The following is a 19,821-nucleotide window of genomic DNA, read 5'->3' as shown; positions in this document are numbered from 1 at the left end:
CCTATTGGTTATTGTTCTTTCTGGCCTCTATTTGAATGTGGGAGAGGCACGTTAGCAATTGTTTGTATGTGGAGCCTTGGTTCAGTGTGCAGGGGTCTTTGGTGAAGCAGGCTTCCTTGGTCACTGTTTTTGGGCTTACTCAACATGGGAAAACATTCTGCAAAGAGCAGGCATCTGGTCCTGTCTTCTTCTTCTTCGTCTTCCTCTTCTCCTGATTTACACAGAAAGAGAAAGAAGAAGGCTAAGCGTTTTTCCCTGACCAGAAAGGATTTGAAGAAGCTGCTTAAGCATCGTAGAGGGAGTCGCACACACGCTCATGGACACAAGCGCAGGCGTCTGTCTTCCTCATCCTCCTCTTCTTCTGGCGCTGAGTCTTCGGCCTCTTCTTGTTCCTCTTTGGCTGATGCTGAAGGGAAGTATCTGGACAGAGAGGGAGTGGAGGAGGTGCTGGCTCAAGTTGGAGATTGCATGGGATTTTCAGAGCCCCTGGTGCCGGTGGAGGCGGCCGACCCTTCTATTCGCCAGTATAGGCATACACCTAGTAAGGGGTTGCCTTTGGTTTCCGATATCCGGGAAAAAATCCTCCGGGAATGGCATGACCCGGAGAAGATTGCAATGCCCCGCTTCATGTCCAAACTTTACCCTTTGAAGGGCGAGACTTTGCTGTCTGATCCAGTTGAGGTCGACGTTATCCTCGCCAGCCTGGTGGGTCGCTCCTCTATGTCGGCCGAGGAGGCGGCCGTCCGGGATCCAGTGGACCGCCGAGTTAATTCCGGCCTTAAGAAGGTTCATGCTGGGGCGCATCTGGCCCTTCGAGCAAATATCTATGGTTCCTACACAGCTGAAACAGTGTTGAATGGTTTCAGGGAGTTGAAAAAGGCTGTAAATGAAGGCTCTGATTGTGCCCCTTTGCTTACAGACATGCAGAGACAGGTTGAGTTTTTGGCTGATCTGGCTTTTGATGGGGTGCGTGGTTCAGCCATGGCCATGGGGGCTGGTATATCTGCCCGGAGGCATTTGCACCTAAGGGACTGGAAGACTGATGGGTCTCAGAAGGCGGCTGCCCTGAAACTTCCTTTCACTGGGTCCAGGCTTTTTGGTGATTGCCTTGAGGATAAGGTGCACAAAGTTTTTAGGGCGGACAAACATGCTGACAAGCTTCGACGCAAGCCTCCTTCAACGGCCAAGAAATCTTCCTCTGGGGCTGGTCCAGTGACCAGCAGGTCTTTTCCTGGCTCCTCATCACATTCTTTTCGGAGGGCTAGGGGGGGTCGGGGTCCTCCACGCTCTTCATGTCCTGGCCCGGCACCTAAGTCCTGACGGTTTGGAATTGCCGGTGGGCGGGCGGCTCCGGCAGTTTTTTCCAGTATGGGAAAGGTGGTGTTCCGACTCATGGGTTCTGGACACAGTACAATGGGGGTATCGAGTGCATTTCCTGTCTCCTCCTATCCAGCATTGCATGGTTCGGACTGTGGTTCCCAGGTCTCGGCTGAAGAGGTTGGCCATGGACGCCGCGCTCTCCGAATTAATGTTGAAGGCGGCCATCATGCCCGTTCCTCTCCCTGTGCAGGGTCAGGGGTTCTACTCATGGGTGTTCCTGGTCCCCAAACCTTCGGGGAAGTACCGTCTAATTCTGGACCTCAAAGCCCTGAACTGCTTCGTCCAAAAGGAACACTTCAAGATGGAGACTTTACAGAACATTCTTCCGATGTTAATAAAGGGGGATTGGATGACATCTCTGGATCTCCAGGACGCTTATTACCATGTAGCTCTCCGTCCCTGGCACATGCAGTTCTTCCGCTTTGCAGTGGGATCCCGACATTTTCAGTTCAGGGTGCTCCCGTTCGGACTGCGATCTGCCCCCAGAGTTTTCACCAAGCTGGTGGCTCCCCTGGTGGCGCACTTACATCTGCGGGGCATTCAGATATTTCCCTACCTGGACGATTGGTTGGTCAAAGCGTCCTGCCGGCAGACTGTCATTTCTCATCTCCGATTGGTCTGCCAGGCATTACAGGACTGGGGTTTCCTGGTCAACTGGCAGAAATCCCAACTGGAGGCTTCTCAGGATCTAGTTTTCATTGGTGCACAGGTTTGCACCAGGATGGGGAAGGTGTTCCTGTCCCTGGAGAGGGTCCGTCGCTTGCTGACTGTTCTGGGCAGGGTTCTCGGGAGGCAGTATGTCCCGGCCCGCCTATTGCTGAAATTGCAGGGGCACATGGCTTCTTGCGTGTTTCTAGTTCCCTGGGCCCGTCTTCATCTACGCCCCCTGGTGTCCTACCTTCTCTCCCACTGGCTCCCTTCATCTCAAGCTTTCGAGGCTTTGATTCCGGTGTCTCTGGCGCTGCGGGTCTCCCTGCAGTGGTGGTTGAGGGTTCCGAAACTACGGGCTGGGGTGTCCCTGATCATTCCTCCGGTGACCACACTTACTACCGACGCCAGTGGAAGGGGCTGGGGAGCTACGTTGGGAGTTCTCTCTGCTCAGGGGTTGTGGGATCCGGAAGAGAGCCATCGGACATCCAATTGGCGAGAGTTGTGTGCCATTCTCCGGGCTCTGGTGTACTTCAGGAGGTTGCTGATGGGCCGGGCAGTTTTGGTCCGGACGGACAATACGACAGCTTTGGCTTACGTCAACCGCCAAGGGGGTTCCGGCCGCTCCTTGAATGCCCTGGCAGCTCAGATAGGTGCTTGGGGGGAATCACATCTGGTGTCCCTGGTGGCTTCACATATCAGGGGGGTGGACAATGTTCGGGCGGATCTACTCAGCCGCCGGTTTCCCTCCTCGGTGGAACTGGTCCTCTCGACCCAGGTTTTTGCAGAGATCTGTGTCAGGTTCGGGACCCCTATTCTGGACCTGTTTGCGTCTCCAGCCTCAGCAAAAGTTCCCCTCTTCTGCTCTCGTTCTCAGACAGAGGGTGCGTGGGGGGTGGACGCCCTCTCTGTGCAGTGGCCTCAGGGTCTCCTTTATGCTTTTCCACCTATTCCTCTTCTGCCTCGGGTGGTTCAGCGCATCAGAATATCCAGGGTGACTGTATTGTTGTTCGCTCCGTACTGGCCCCGCCGGAGTTGGTTCCCCTCTCTGTTGGAGCTTCGGTGCCAGGAGCCTTGGCTGGTTCCGAAGTGGCCTTGTCCCCTTCTGGGGGAGCTACGGTTGGGGGTCCGCCAGATACAATGGGCAGTGTGGATATTGCACGGGCTAGGCTGATATCTCAGGGGTTTTCTGGTCCTGTGGTGGATTCCATAATGAATGCTCTTAGACCTTCCACTCTGAAGGCTTACGGCAGACATTGGAGCCATTTCCGGGACTGGTGTGGGCGGTCTGGGATTCCACCCCTGCGTTCTGGCCTCCCCGCTATCCTTCAATTCCTCCGGGATGGGTTTGACAAGGGCCTGGCGGTTTCCACGCTTCGCTCTCAGTGGGCCTCCATAAAATTCCTTTTGGGGGACTCTGATGGGCACTTGGATGGGGAGGTGTTGGTGGGGAAGTTGCTCAGGGGTTTTTCTTCTTCCCGTCCTTGTACTTATAAGGGGCTTCCTCCTTGGGATCTCCCTCTTGTCTTAAAGTTTCTTCAAGGGCCTCCTTTTGAGCCCATTTCCGAAATTGATATGAAACATCTGACGCTGAAGACTGCTTTTCTGATTGCCATAACTTCTGCCCGTAGGCTTGGGGAGATTGGGGCTCTGTTATGTCACCCCCCTTTCTTGAGGGTTCTGCCAGACTCGGTGGTGCTGAGGTGTGATCCGAAGTTTCTCCCTAAAGTTGTTTCTCGTTTTCACACCTTTCAGGATCTGGTTCTCCCTGCCTTTTTTTTCAAAATCCGCAAACGCCAGAAGAAGTGGCTTGGCATAGCATTGATGTGCGGCGGGCGGTGTTGGAGTACTTGGCTAGAACTGCCCCTTTCCGCCGCTCTGACAGTCTTCTGATTACTTTTGGCCCGGCTGGGGCTGGGCGTAAGGCATCTGTAGTGTCCATTAGCCGATGGATCCGTCTTGTGGTCTCCATGGCCTATGTGGCTTCGGGCCTGCCTGTGCCTGCGCACGTTCAGGGGCGGTCCACCAGAGGTTTGGCGGCCTCATGGGCCGATGCTAGGGGGGTTTCTCTACAGGAGATATGTAGAGCTGCCACTTGGGCTGATTAGAGCACCTTCATCAACCACTATAGGTTGAATGTCTCCCACTCGGGGGTTGGTTCCTTCGGGGTTGGAGTTTTGTCTGTGGGGATGTAATATTGGAGTTATTAAAGGTGTGTGTTTCTGCACTGTTTTGACTCTTGTCTCATTGGGACCTTTTTCCCCGTTTGTTGCTTTGGTATACCTCATGAGGTAAGTACTGGGACGAGGAAGAGTGGACGTGGAGGTAATGTTCTGATTACTTACCGGTAATCTTCATTACTCCTAGTCCTACTCTTCCTCGTCACAGTACTGACGACCCTCCTCACCCTCCCTGCGGGGAAGGTCCCATGCTACGGCTTGGTAATATGAAACTAAGTGACGTGGGTGTGGGGGAGGAGTTATAGAAATAAGAAGAAATAGAAGAAGGTCCTGTGTCGGAGGCGGGTGCCTCATGAGGTAAGTACTGTGACGAGGAAGAGTAGGACTAGGAGTAATGAAGATTACCGGTAAGTAATCAGAACATTATCTTTTACTGTCGTTACTGGAGTATGACCTTTATTTGTCTATGGCTGCTAAATGAGCATGTGTATATTCAGCACTCAAACCCCCTGGCACTCACCTCTCCCCATTCAACCACTTGCAATGTGTCCTGCATGGCAAGAAGCTGCGCCTAATCCAAACACAACTTCACGGATTTCCAAGTGAGACCTGGCTCATTTCTGGGACATGCATGAGAGGGACTGGGCGCACATACTAAAACGCGGAGAGGGTCAGAGTCCTGCCCTGTCAAGAGTGGAGGGGGACCCCCCTCAGCCTGGCGTGGGAGGCCTACCAGGGCTTTCACCAGCACCAGTCCTGGAACCGGAGGATAGCAAAGGGGGAACGTGCTGGTCTTGGAAGCAAGACAATGCAGAGCACCCGGTCTTGGAAGCAAGACAATGCAGAGCAACAGAGGTTCGCATCCCGGATCCGGGCTTATTACCCACACTCCGATATTAAGCATGTTATAAAAAAAAAACAATTAAATAAATAACATGTGGGCGTTGGGAGGGCCCACTTTTTGTCCCTTCTACTTGTGTCTTCTTACATGAAAGGAGCATCACCTTTTCTTGCCCCATACCTGTACTTCACAATGCTGGCCATTCTGTTTCAGTTTCTCTTAGCAAACTACAGTTCCCAGCATGCATAGCGGGTGAAGAACAGGCTGCCTGCCCAGGAGAGAGACACTGGAGATCTGCTGCGCCTGCGAGCAATCTAGACCACAGACCAGAAAAGCAAATACCCTACATGGCATCGGTCAGCACAAGGAAAACGGCTCCAGAATCAGTGAGTATGCAGAGCGTTTGCCGCAGCAACGAAACAAACCACACATAGGCTCGTAACAACAGCACATGACAACTACCAACTGAAAAATCACAGCTACGCTCAGTGAACGGTGCAAACCAAACTGAAGCTCCCACTCAGTCCTACTAACTTACCCTACCCTCTTGCTTTTCAGATCCGCTAGAATGCCAGGGGACCATTCTGGTGGTGATAGGGCATGGTATCCTTTAGCATAACATAACAAAAATATATCAGCAATCTCAGCACATGCAACACAACCACCAGAATAGTACTTTTACTTACAATGGTGCAGCAGAGCAGTCCCCCTGCTAATCTGGCATCACAAAAATGAAGGGAAACTTGCACACAAACTTCGACAATGATTGACCCACGTATGAGAAAGGGGTGGGACTTAAGAAACATTGGGCCTCATTACGAGGTTGGAGGTAGCCTTGCTGGCAAAACCGGCAAGGCTACCTCTCTACGGCAAGGAAATTCAGCACCCGCGAATGGGCAATTACCGGGGTATTCCGGGCCTGTCGGACCTGGTAATTGCCCTTTCGTGGGTGCCGGTAGATCCCCATTCCCATTTGAGCCCCATAGGTGTGGGATATTTGGGTGAGGTCAATGGAAGAGAAGGAGGACCAAGAGACCAAGATGAGGAAGGACAGTGCAGAAGAGAGACCGTGCAGGAGGATTGCTGAAGGAGTGTGCACGTTGAGGTATTGGCTGGTGGGAGAAAATGTTACTTTGGTGTAAGTGTGCATGCAAGGTGTGTGATTGGGATTAACAGCGGGAGAGTAAGGCGTGAATGAGAAGGTGATTGGGGAAGTGAGAGGAGAGTAGCTGTGAGAGAAGATGTGGCTGGACATAGTAGTGGAGTGGAGAGGGGAGAGGGGTAGTAGCGTGGGGAGGGTATTGGTGGTGTGGGGAGTGGAGAGGGGTAGTAGTGTCGGGAGGGTATTGGTGGCGTGGGGAGGGGAGAGGGGTAGTAGTGTCGGGAGGGTATTGGTGGTGTGGGGAGGGGAGAGTGGTAGTAGTGTGGGGAGGGTATTGGTGGTGTGGGGAGGGGAGAGGGGTAGTAGTGTGGGGAGGGTATTGGTGGTGTGGGGAGGGGAGAGTAGCAGTGTTGTGGAGAGGGGAGAGTAGCAGAGGATAATAGGCGTAGTGGGGGAACATTAGAGGGATAGAAGGGGGAGCGAGAAAGGGAGAGAGAATGGAGAGTGGGAGGAAGAAGGGAAGGAGAATAGAAGGAAGGGTTAGGAAAGGAAGAGCATCAGGGTGAGGAGGACAAGTGCATGAAAGGAAAGGACAGAGTGGGGTCTGTGTGTCTGGAAGGCCCCGCTTATTGTACACAATATATTGTGGGACTTGGGTTAGGATTTGCCTATATTGTTCCCTGCGGGATGTAGTTAGAAAGGGTGTTTGCCCTTAGGCCATCACTAGCAGGCAGACAGAATATTAGACTGAGTCAGGGTTACCGGTCTCTAGAGACCATCTTGGGGTTGAGAGATGCCTGGACTAGGAAGGGAACTGGCCACAGCAGACAAGTAAGAGAGGGGCTGTCCTTAGTGAGCCCCTTCACAATTCTTCTAATAAAAACCCTTGAACTATCCTGGAGAGATGGTGTGTTCTTGAGGCCATCTGTGACAAAACACATATAGATGTGCAGCGTGGAAGAGAAGCTTGGCTATCTCTCAGACCTTATGTAGCATTGAGGTTTCTCTTCAATGGCAGATGTGCTATGCCAAGCGTTGACAAAGCCAATAGGCCTGGCTTTGAAAATGTATAGGATAAGCATTTTGTCATCTAGGACGTACCCTCTACATTTACAAATCCACTATTGTTGGCTTTGCCAATGCTCATTTCACCGAAGACATATGGCAAAAGACTGTTCAAACTGTGCTATTGAGTGCTTGGTAAATCCAGACAGAGGAGATGCATGGCTAGGTGGGGTAGGGGATTTACCTTTAAAGGATGGATTCCTGAATGGAAGCAGCGGGACTCCCCAAATGTCCTTGACTTGTTCACTTGCCTAGTCTCTCTTTCCTTTCTCTCTCCATCCATCCCTCCATCTGTTCCCCCTCTCTTTTTCTGTCCCCCATCCCTTCCTTTCTCTCCATCGCCCCCCCGCCCATCCTCTCCTTCTCCCCGTCTCTCCCTTCCTTCAGGCCCCACATCGCCCTTGCCACCCACCTCTCTGTATCCCTTATCTCTTTCCCTCCTTCCCTCTTCCTCCCCTCGCTATCATCCCATTCCGTGCTCTCCTCCCTTTCACTCCGTCTCCTCCCCCTTCCTCTCCCCCTGCCTCTCTCTACTTTACCCCTCCCTCTCGCTTGTCTCCTTCCCCCCTGTTCATCCTGTCCTTTAGCTATGCCTCCCTCCTTTTCTCTTTGGTTTCCCCTCTCTCTATGGTCAGCTAAATTATGCGTTATCGGCATGACTCCTGGAGATACAGGTATTGACAAAGCTTGCAGGTTAACTATAATACAATTCATTATATATGTTCTAGCTCTCTCTGTCCCTGTGTCCCCGTCTCTCGCTTTTACTCTCACCCTAGGTCCCCCCCCTCTCTCCCTCTTTCATCCACTCTTTCTTTGCTCCCTTCTCCATAGATGTATATGCTAGGTACTTGTCCTGTCCCTCAAAGCATTCCATAGCCCATGTTGAGTCCAGGAAATCCATCTGAGAATTCACAAGTTGCCATGTCCTTGGAGTATGGTGGACGAAAGTGGGGTCTTGGGAGGTACGTGGAATACATCCCCCACAAGGGATATTTGGGTGCGGCACAGGCAGCCAGCAAGCTATATTTTGGATAGAGTGCAAAGCACTCTAGGCTGGTTAAAAGATGGTTGCTGGATATTATTGTGATAAAAAGGGTTGGTAGTGCTGTTCACGTGGACAGGCTAGCCCAGGGTTGCAAGAAAGGGTACGAGGAGTGAAGAGGGAAGGGTTTTGGCTTCGGAAGAGGACAGATAAAGTTGGGAAAGATGGTGGCGAGTTGAAGGGCAAAGGAATATTGAAAGGAGGGAATGGAATGGGGATGGGGGTTTAATATTATATATGATAATGGTTTGGTAAGTCTGTAAGGCCAAGGAGGCAGGTTAGCGATCTTTGCAAGCTTTGGCCTGTCACATTATCGCAACCTTTTCCACTTACAGCGAGTCTGGGTGTTTTCATAGAGTAGGCATTAAGATGATGGCCAGTTCTGGGAATGTGCTGCTCTCTTTGGATGATCTCCTTTAGGACAGAGGAGTGGGATGTAAGGAGAAGGTGAGCACATGTTGAGGGAATGGCATATGCCGGCCGTGGACCTGGCTTCCTGTTAGTACAGGAGCAGATGCAAGGGCCCTGCAGTGGTTTCGACTTTCCAAGGGATCGAGATGGATTCAGTGGCAAGAGAAACCCAGTTGCCGCAAGAATTGCAGCGGATACGACAGCTGCTGGCCAGTAAAGTTCACCTTTAAAACAGCTGCACCAAGGAGGGCATTCGACAAATAGAGGACAGCACCCGCAATGGACACTGGCAAGCTGGGACAGGGGTCACTACCACTGAGGCGGCCAAGTGAGGTATAACTAGAAATGTAATCATTTTTTTTATAACACGCTTAATACCGAAGAGGTCTCTAAGCGCGGACCTAGGATTCAAACCATCTTTGCTCTGCATCGTCTTGCTTTGAAGACGAGCGTGTTGTCACTGAGCTATACTACCCGTACTCGTATGTTATTTTTTCCCTAGCAATGCATCAAGATGGAGGCCTACATGCAGGAGAGACCACTGTGCAATTTCCCAGGCGGTGCCGCTGGCCAGATTTTAGGGAGGTGCCATTGTAGGTAAAGGGACATTTTTTAATTGTTATTTTACTTTTTGCACTACCAGAGTTAAAAAGAATACATTTACTATACAATTTAAAAATAAAAGGACCTCTAGAGAAAAAAAAGGAAAAAAGAAAATAAAAACGAATTTACAGAAGATAAAACAAAGAAAAAACATATGTAAAAATACTAAACATTGCAGTTAAAAATATTTTTTCAACCATCCATTTCATCGGCAGAGGCATAATTAACTTCAAGTCGTCCCCTTATTACAGCTAGTTAGAGCCAACAGACACATTTTTTCCTCCAGCATGGGGTTTACCCATAGCCAAAGGTGATAAGCGGCAGAGACAACTACATACGACTCAGCTGCAAAGACTAGGCTGCAGAAGTGGACGCTTTCATAGAGTCTGAAATGTATGTACGCCTTGATGTAGTACTGACTCCGATTAGGACGAAATGTTCAAATGTGACTTACTGTTTCAATATGTGAACCACACAGTCGACAGAAGCGTTCTTTAAATGAGATACCCAACCAGGGATACTTGGCCCAGATTGCTTTTCCCAGGGGGGCGGGGGAGGGTGCGTACTCGGCAACCCTGTCTACATGTGCTCGTTCAGCAGAGGAGGAGGTAAACCATGTCAGCTATGTGTTGACAGAGCTCATGCACAAGGTAGTGATGATTACATGTTTTAACATGTTCTTGTAGCTACCAGGAGGAGAAGAGAGGAGAATTATCTAAGTGTGAAACGTGGTTTGGCCGCGAGAAGAATCCTCCTCGGCCTGCTTTGACATGCCCAATGGAGAACTGGAGGTCGGTTCTGGTGGTCGTGACAACCATTCTGTGGGAAGCGGCACCTTAGCTCATGAGAGAGCTGAGGGGGCATCAAGCAGTGTGATGTAAACTGGATCACCTTCCACACAGCGCCAGTAACCAGAAGGTAAGTTTACACGTACGTTTATTCTCTGTAGTTATACAGTAGAGAAAACACTGGGACATCCACCCAGCCCAGCTCATTAGGTCCAACTGACTCCCGTGGAACCCAGCACTACAAACATCCACCAACACTCCACATTCTCTGGCAGTGACATCACTCACAACAACACATAGCCCATAATCAGGCCCAAGCATAGACTATGACACAGTGGTGATACGACACATGAACAAGAGGCATGGAAATGATGGTGGTGTTTTTTTGATCAACACCCGGAGGAATACGATGCACAATGCGGCAGGAGGCAGTGGCCAGATGGCACGCAGGGCCCTTTCTATCCAGCCACCAGGGGCAGAGGTGAGCAGGATAATGGAGAGGGTTTTAGGAAGAAGGAGATGTGTTGGAAGTTTGAATCTGGGGTGTGTTTCTGGGAGACACTTGGCAAGTGAAGACGACCGTGCTGTGAGGGGACGGGCAGGAAACCACGGGGAGGGAGACTCGGTGGGATGCCAGCACCTCTGGTTGGGATCACAAAGGAGTCTTTCACCCTCCCCAGAGGGGCAGGGGCAGGCCAGTGTGGAAGTAGCAGAAGAAGCAATGGCGGCCCTGCAGTTTGCATAGGGGCAGCTCCCAACTCTAGTAAATCTGCCGAGATACCAAGACCGAATGGATTTGCAGAGAGGTTTAACGTTCCCTTTAGAGGTCAGGTGCAAGAGATGGGACCAACAATGTCGCGTCAGCAGAGGGAACGACCAGCATGGCTAGGCAGGGAGGGAAATCCTGCTGCGGAGGGTCCCAGGCCTCCTTTCCCAAATCTTAAAGTGCACCTGCTGGGGTTAGTTTCAAACGGGAGGACCGCGAGGGTGCTTTCACCGATCAGTTGGCCCTCTCAGCAATACGTAAAGTTGTAGCATTATTCAACCCAAAGCTTTGTGTAGCGTCTTTGTTGTCTTTCATTTCATGTTTCCAGTTTCTGAATATGCGTTTGCTAAATGTATTGGTAACTCAAGAAGAGGGTTTGGCTAACCCTAATGTAAGGCCATCTTCCCTCGCTGCCAGCACCTGCTCCATCCTGAATTCAAAGTGAGCAGGAGCTAAATGGTACAAGGCTCCCTTACATTTTTGAACGTTGAGTGTGGGGAGTGGAAGGAGCAGAAAAGGGGCGGGGCAGGGGCAACATCGTTCCAATACTTCACACTTCGTCCACCTGCTTTATCAAGAGAGTAATGTTGGCCAGCGGGCTCCCCACTCAGGGCCTCATTACGAGTTCGCCGGTTTATCTGAAATAATGCACATGTGGTAATAGAGTTGCTGCATGAAGTATTCCTGGTTCCATGTGTTAATATCCCTGCAAAAATATCGCCATGCAAGAATATCGTCATATTTTTGCAGCAATATTAAGCCATGGAACCTGCTGGGACACCCTTGCACCCTATCATTTTTTTGATGGCGCCGGCGACTCCCCCGCAAACCCCGGTCCCAATAACCCCATAAATTATCCCTGTGAATAATATTGCTTATGGCCTTACCCCACGACAATATATATGGCGATATAATTGGTGGGGATAATATTACCTGATACCGTATTCCTCAGGTCCAGAAGCCGTTGTAAGTGTACGGCCGCTAGAACAGTACACACACACAAAATATGCAGTAAAACAGGAGAACTGCATTCAGGAAAGGTTTTATTGCGTGTGGTCATTTTATTTTAATGTTTGGAATATTTTGAAATGATGAAAATGCATTTCGACCGCTGTGGAAGGAAGGGAACTGAATGCATGGCTGCAGCTGTTCGGACCAGTCCTGCCCATGGAAAAGAGGGAGCACAGAGGGGTGAGTAAGGACCCTTCAGAACATTGAGCCTGTCCCAAACAGGCGCAGCAGACTCATTTGCTTAGGCTTGCTAATGTGCACCCTGTGCTTGGGAATGGGGCGTGCTTTGGGATGCTAGTCAACAACACCTTTTTGTTAATAGAAGTGTAGGGAATGTGCTGGGCCACTCCTCCATTTGCGGGGAAATACGCCCCTCGGTGGATCCATACAGTTTCTTGCTGATTATATCAGGTGTACCTCCCCCAGGTGGAGGAATTGGGCGGAAACAAGACGAGCTGCGCTTCGTCAAGAACCAGTGGAGTAACTTTGCTGAAAATGTTGGGGGTGGACATGACATCTAAATGAAAGGGGCCCCTGCCAAACGAATGGGACAAAATGGTGTGTCACAAAAATTGCATCGGACAATCACCCTTGTCCCCCCCCTAAAATTACGCCCATGGCAAGAACTGTTTGGCCGGAGCGCGCCCCAAAGCCCAAGCCGAGAAAGCTTGCTACCCCTGACTGTGAACGACACATCTCAGTGCGTGCAGCAGGGCCAGCGCAGTTCTGAAAGTCGGCTTTTGCGCAACCGCCCAAACGTAAACAATGAAACTGTCCAAAACGGTTTATGTGTCTCTGCTTTGCACACATTTTACTGTCGGGTGACTGTTCTGACAGAGAAAATGCGCACCATACTGTGCGTGCATTGCATGCTCAGAAGGAATGCACGTTTGAATTACTGGCACAGGCATATTTGATAAATTGGTTGCCATTCTTATGTTCCCAGAATGCACTTTGTTTATATGCAAAGCAGCCAGCATCCTATATTCAGTGCACGCACATCATTCGACACTTAGCTGCGCTCTTCACTCCAGCCCACACCACTGACAATCCAGCCCTCCCCCACGCACGCAGAGGAGTGGGGGGGAGTTCCACCAGTACATTTTGTCCATTTCCAGCACTGCCTCCACCCCATAAATGAGCATAACATTGCGAGGAGTCCGGAAAATTCACCTGTTATTCCTACTTATTTCCATGGAATTTACTGTGTGCCGGCATGTTCATGCATCGGGTGAGTAAGGTACGTAAGCGGTCCCAACTCCCAATGAGGTTTACTGGGTAAAACATGAAGTAAAATCATTCTGTACATTTTTCCTGACACTCTCGAATTGGTAGGGAGTCCCTTACTGTGTACTGTGCTCTGTTGCTCTTGATGGTACATTCATGGCAACATTATTTCATTCCATTCGGGAGACATAAGTGCAGTCCTGGTTTAAACGCTTCCTTCTCGGACTTGCAGTCCTGGGTTTATAGTGGGGAAATCTCGGACTACAGGTCCCAGAATGCAATATTAAATCCCGGACTGGACTAGCGTCTCCTGAATGGAACGGGTTCATGTTGCCATGTAGGATGGAATCGTACAACAGGCCCTTATCTGCAGCAGTGTATGCAGTGTAAAACAGTGTTAAGGTGCTGTCAGCTGGAGGAGCTCAGTGTCTGAATCCTGGCTCCGCCACTGTCACCCTGTTTGAGTTTGTGCATCTTTCTGTCTCTGGCAGAGGTGATCTGCTGCTCGTTTCATGGAAACGCTCCTGAGACCTTGAAGCTTTGGCTAAAAATAAGGACTGGCACGTGTGATCCACGGGGGGTGGGGCGGTGAGGCAGCAGTCCGCGAGTAATAGCACCCACACCACTTGGGGTGCACCGCTAGTGATCTCAAGCAAATTCACTTACAGGAGAGAAGTGTGGCGGAGGCTGGGCCCGGGTGAGGAGGGGTTGGGCCCTGGGTGGGTTTCTCTAGGGTTCTGCAGAAGTGATGCCCTCCTCCGCCCTGAGAAATGCTTGCAAAGCTGAACTACCAGTGGGTGTGAACACAGCCGCCCACCAGCAGGCTGTTCAGTGAGAGCCTATGCGTGTTTGTTTACCTGCACGTGTGGAATTATCCATGTGTAGGTGCATGTGTTTGCCGGTGCCTTGTGGGTATTATCCAATTATCGCCCCCAGCTCCAAACAAGCAAGATCCCCGAAAGGGGAGCCAAGAGAGCAGTGGTAAGGTTCCTTCACACCGCGCACACCACCGCCGTAGTGGTCTGAGCCCGGTCCAAACAGTGGCGTATCGGGATCTCGTCAGGGCTAAACTAGCCTGTTAATTTTGGGGGGGGGAGGGGGAGAGGGGGAGTAGTTGAGATGGAAGGAAGGGCAGGCATAGAAAAGACATGAACAAATAGTACGCCCAAAGTGGGGTTCCAGGGAAGCACATTTACCCTGGCACTCTCGGTGGTCCATGTCGAGTCAGCGGTAATTGGATCAGATGACAGTTGATGGAGACGGCGTTGGTTTCATGCAGGCCGTTTCTAGTGCATTGCAAGTGAGGCAGAGCATGGCTGGGCCATGGCCTTCAGATGCGCTCAAGCGCGCCCTGGAAGCGTGGCTTCTTGGTCTTCAACCTCCCTCCAACGGAATCAGAGAGTAGTCGGGGGTGGGGGGGGGGGGGTTGTCTAGCAGACCAGAAGTGGCAATGCCAACATTTGGCAGTGTACAGGTGAGTGACTGCAGGAACACAAACGAGAGACCGGAACACCCCTCGCCCTCAGAACTAAACCTTAGTGGTCACTGGGTGAATGATGAGACTGCGTAGTTCCTGTTGATATGAGTTTTCTGTGTAGTGTAGTAATTGTGTCTAGAAAATAAAGCAACACTTCTGTAATTGTGGAATGGACTGCGGGATCCTTGTCCGAAATGTGTTAATGTATCCGCGGAGAGGGCCCCCTCCCAAAATGCCAACCATGCCCCTACATCCCAGTCCGATAATCAGAACACTGAGGTTGACAATGAAAGGCAAAGTGCCTAAGTGCTTCCGGATGGAAAAGGTCACAGAAATGCTGTGGGTCCCGGAAACCACGCAAGTGAAACAGTGAACAAGCCTCATGGAAGCCGTGCTGTGCGGCCTATAGAAAGGCATCTGCACGCCGGCCCCTCGCCCGAGCCCTCCTAACAAGCATCACTGAGGTATGGCAGGAATAGCACTGTGTGGCAAACGGCCGCAGGTGGGCCACAGAGTAGGCCAAGGCGTGGCCCAGGGGATTCTAAGGCCCGCCCCCCTCTCTCGTCTAGAAGAATCACCTTCCTCCCGAACCAGACATCCTTACTCGCCAGGTTAGCACCTGCAGTGTATTGAGCTCTACTGTCTAAGTTCTAACTTTATATAAATGAGGGCTTCCATGCGATCACCTTATCTGTCTAATCTCTCCCTGGGACCCCCTAGACTAGACCTACATTATCTCCAATGTTAGTTCTACTGGGTTGTAGGAATGTGCCTTTCAGACACTCAAGCCCCATTGGGTGTTCTTCCTCTCACAGGCCAGATGTTCCACTCCCTATCCCTCACTGCTATTCTGACCCTCTGATGTCTCTTTCTCTCTGATCTACCTCCATGCTCCGATGTAACTTTCTCTTAGTCCCAACTTCTCCTCTCTACTCTGCTAATACTCCTCCCTCTACTACTACTACTCTTCCCTCTCCACTCCACTACTACCCTCATATTTCCACTTCGCAATGTCACTGCTCTCTCCACACCACTATCCCCCCTCACCTCTATTCTACACAACTACTCTCTCCTCTCCACTACTACTCCACCCCTCCTTTTACTCACTCACACTCCTTTCCCTCCCTCAATCACCTTTCACTCTCTCGCTACACTTTCTTTATTTAACACTCTCACTCACCTTACATGTACACTCACAATACAGTACCCCTTCCTCTCCCCAACCAATACATCAGCTTTGCTCCAAAATGCTTACACACGCGAGGCCACCGTCCTTCTTCCTTCTGATCTCTGAGTTTGCCACCTCATTCTCCTCTGACCTCACCTGAACCACCCACATCTTCCTGTTTCCTTTCCCCATAATCCTCCCTTTCCCCCTCATCCCATTGAACTACTTTCTCTATCCAATCTCACCCTGACCTCCCAGCCCATGAGGTGTTACAAGGGTAAAAGATACATAAACAGGGTCTTTCTTCGTGCAGGGCCACTGCGCTGGAACAATGGCAGCCTGCACTGGAGAGGATTCCGGTTTGTGTCAGGTGGCCACATTGTGGCAAAGTCCTTGGTGAGTTTATGGGTATGCAGTAACAACATTGCAGCAAAAATGTCGCCTTTACAAAAAATCGCAGCAAAAATGCTGTGGTTTGACCTGGTAAAGGTGTACCCCATTATACCAGTTAAGGGGAGCGGGGGTTGCAGGGGTGTCCCCCGCTCCACTTAAAGGGTATAATGGGTCTGGGTGTTGCAGGGGTGTCCCCTGCATCCTTTACATGGATGGCGGCAGCAAAACCACAGTCTTTTTGCCGCGATATTTTGTGTAAACAGCCATTTTTGCTGCGATTTTAACACATGGAACCAGTATATGATAGTCCTTGTTCATGTTAGACAACCCCTCTGTGGCAAGTGTATGATAACTTGTATCAAGAGGCTCGATAGTAGCCGTTAGAGACCGGCTTACGCTGGGGCTGCTGAGCAGTGAACAGCATGCCTGGCGGCTGCACAGGATATCATTTGGCTTGCTGGCTGCGATGAATCAACTTCCGGGGTTCCAGTGGTCCAGGGATGAATATCGGGTTCTAAACCGTCAATCAACCCCATACCTCTAGTACACCAGAAGGGATCTGAACAGATTGGAATACAAGTGATATATAAGACCTCCTAGTCCAATTTTGGTAACGTGGACAGAACGAGAGGCTAATGTCTGCTAGGTTGTGGATCGTTGGTTAGTTGCAACACAGCGAAAATACAATATTGCCCATTGATAAAAGGGACTGTCCAGTCAAGTTGTATAAAAATATCGACTTTATTACTCTACAACAGACAGTTCTAGCACACTATAAAATACAACCCACTCTGTAAAGGAACACAGAGGACAGACAGTTTCATGAAGGAAAGGGATGCACTCTGGGTACTGAGGGTAGTTGGTAAGGTAATCAGTTTTACAGTTCAAGGTTATTCGGTTTCAGCACCAAAGGGCAAAGGTTCATAAGTGTCTCTAGGGGCCTTCAGAGGAGGACCAGGGGGGGCAGAAATACAATACCAGGTGCTGAAAAAGTTGTTTGTGCTTGACAGTGGCGAGGCGGTTCCAGGGTGCTTCACAGCCCTCGGGACAGAATTAGTGGTGGGAGACATCTGCAGGTACCAGGCGGCAGGCAGTTCGTCAAGCGAGACTGGACGGACGGATACAGGCTGGCCTACACAGTGGCTCACGGCCAAGAATTGGTGTCTCTGTGCTGGTTGGCGGTTCTGGAATTCTGGTCAAGGCGTCTCGGACGGCTCTGGTGACTGCGACATGACAACAGTCAGCGGTGCAGCCGGATGCGGTTCGAGGACTCGACTGTCTCGAAAATGTCCTTAAAAGATGGATGCTGGATGATGCTTGTGTGGCACTCCTCCTAGCTTCTTCGCAGGGCTCATGTCCTTTCAAGGCGGATGGCCGACTTGTCCTTAGTTCAAATACTCTCCAGCACTTCCCACCTAGGAAGCTTGCTGGCAGAACCTAGCAGGGCATGCTGTGTGCTGGCTGGGTACCGGTTCTGGAGCTGCTGGATGGGTCCTCTGAGTCCAGTATCTCCCTCTTTTCCCTGGGAGATGTTTAGGGCAGGGATCTTGCTTCCCTCTTGGAATGCCTGGCCTTCCTTCCCTGGCATAAGGTAGACTGTACCTTCAGCTCGGGTCCAAATGAGTACTCCTTCTTACTTCTTTCAAGGTATTCAGATGATCTCCTAAGTGAGGGGTTCAGCCCTTTTTTAAAGCCAAACGGGCCCCAGTGATTGGTGCAGGCTAAGCCCACCTTAATGAACCAAATCCTGGATCCCCACCAACAATCTTCTGTTATGCATGAGGTCAAGACCAGGGTGCTCTGCAACAGGACAGACAAGGGGGTGACAACATATACCTAAGTCCCACCCATCTCCCTGTCTGTTGTAGATAAAAGTGTCTCTCTGGTTAACTGAGCCCTCTGTGACTCTTGATGATAGCGCAGGGTTTCCTTGAAGTTTGTGCTGGGAGCAGACTTCCTGTCTCCCCCAAACCACATACTTCTCCTCACTGAAAGGGGTCTGCTCTGTAGGGAGGTGGTAACTAGCTTCAAGTTGATAAAGTGCATACCAAAGGGGTGTCAGTCCTGTCTGTTGTCTCTTTGGCAACCAAGCTCACTCAGCAGGCTTGCCTCAATTATCTCGTTAGTATGCACTGCCACCAGCCAGCGTACAAAATAAATGCAGATCCATGGAGCCTTTGATATTTAAATTAGGCTGCCCATGCTAGAGGAAGGTGTGCCTTCCCACTTTATTGAGATGCTTTAATGTACCCGGGGCTGTTACATTCCATCTGAATATGACAGGGGAAGAAAGCGCCTGCAGGCTTTGTCTTCCTGGAATACATGTGACTATGCGTTTTGTGTGGGAAGCAGATGGACTGTGTGCAGAATGGCCTCACTAGGTCCTCAGAGGTGGATCTCCCATCATTCATTTTCATTTATCAAAAAATCAAAAAGCCCAGGCAAGCGCACTCTACCTGTGCGGATGGTCGAATTCCTTACAATGGCTCTCTTGCTTCTTACTGGCCTACTAATTGAATGACTGGAGTTCTTGGTTGATTGGCTCTGGTGGGCATAGGTCTTGCAGGTGGTCTTCCCAGATCTTGGCTGTCTGTTGTGGTGATCTAAAAGGCAAAGAAAGAAAATAGTCAACAGTGTTTTCAGGAAGTATGGGGTGATCTATAGTGGTACTGCTGCTATACATGTAGGGATCTACGGAGGGGAAAGGACCTGGGGCACTCTCAATTGCCATTTCTCCTGCAGTAGGAATGGCTCTGGCTTCCACTCATGACTCCCACGTCAGACTGAGAGGAGTCCACATCCCCTCTTGACAAGGCCATATTATTGACCTTATCACAATGACACCAAGCGAGCCTACCCTGCAAGTTAAATGTTACTACCAATAGTCACCCAGGCCACAAAAGAAATGCTGCACCAATAGAAGCAGCACAGAAAATGTGGCTTTCCATGACTGAAGTCTGTACGGTTCTCCAAATTACTGCGATCAAAGATTGCAAATGTCTAGATATCATGCAATATAATCTTAAATATAGTGTCTTCATTAAATGAGCCATTACTTAAAAAGGAAAGCCAAGTTCTTGCACAATGCCCAACATTAGATATTCACTCACCTTCTTGGGCGAGGGGGCCTGGCAGCGCTGATACTTCTGGGCACCTTTTGCAGCCTGCAACCTGGTGGATCCTGGGACATAGGGGGTTTCATGAACAGCGCTTTTTAGGAAGGAATCCTTCCTTGCTGTTCTCCTCCCACAGAGACTATCACTTTCAACCCTTTCACTTTCAGGGACTTTTTTTCAAATGTCATGTAGGGACGCAGACATGTACGTCATTGGTAGAACTCGCCCTCGCACCTCTGACATACTGGATGAAGAAGGACAATACATTGTGCATGACACCAGGTATCATTCCAATACCGCATTCAGTGTATGAGAGATGTTTTGCACTCAGATAACCACACCAAAGGTACCCTCGAACTGAAGTGGTAATGGGATATTTGCAGACACCACTGATTAACAAAGAGCTGTAGAGGAAATCTGACAATTGCAAAGTGATGTCATAAGAAGGAAAGATGATGATGCACAGAAACGATATAAGAATACTTAAGGAATGAAGGTATGACTGAAGAAGCTAAGTAAAAACATATATACGAGTGAGAAGAAACCATATATACAAAGAAAATAAGGAGTAGTAAATGTATATATGCAGAAACTCAAGGTAGA

The 19,821-nt window shown here is 50.2% G+C and overlaps 1 long non-coding RNA gene across 1 annotated transcript in view; it reads left to right on the top strand.

Moving 5' to 3' along the window:
- The window catches only part of LOC138567070 (uncharacterized), a 233,024-nt gene that overhangs the window by 141,495 nt on the left and 71,708 nt on the right, over positions 1-19,821 (top strand). Inside the window, exon 2 of the long non-coding RNA XR_011302097.1 lies at positions 5,263-5,435. This is a non-coding gene — a long non-coding RNA (uncharacterized lncRNA). The remainder of the gene's footprint in view (positions 1-5,262; positions 5,436-19,821) is intronic.

This window comes from Ambystoma mexicanum, chromosome 2p, assembly GCF_040938575.1.
Source record: "Ambystoma mexicanum isolate Mex_15411 chromosome 2p, UKY_AmexF1_1, whole genome shotgun sequence".
Taxonomy (NCBI): Eukaryota; Metazoa; Chordata; class Amphibia; order Caudata; family Ambystomatidae; genus Ambystoma; species Ambystoma mexicanum.
The sequence above is the reverse complement of the archived record's forward strand: the minus strand, read 5'-3'. Positions and strand labels throughout refer to the sequence as shown.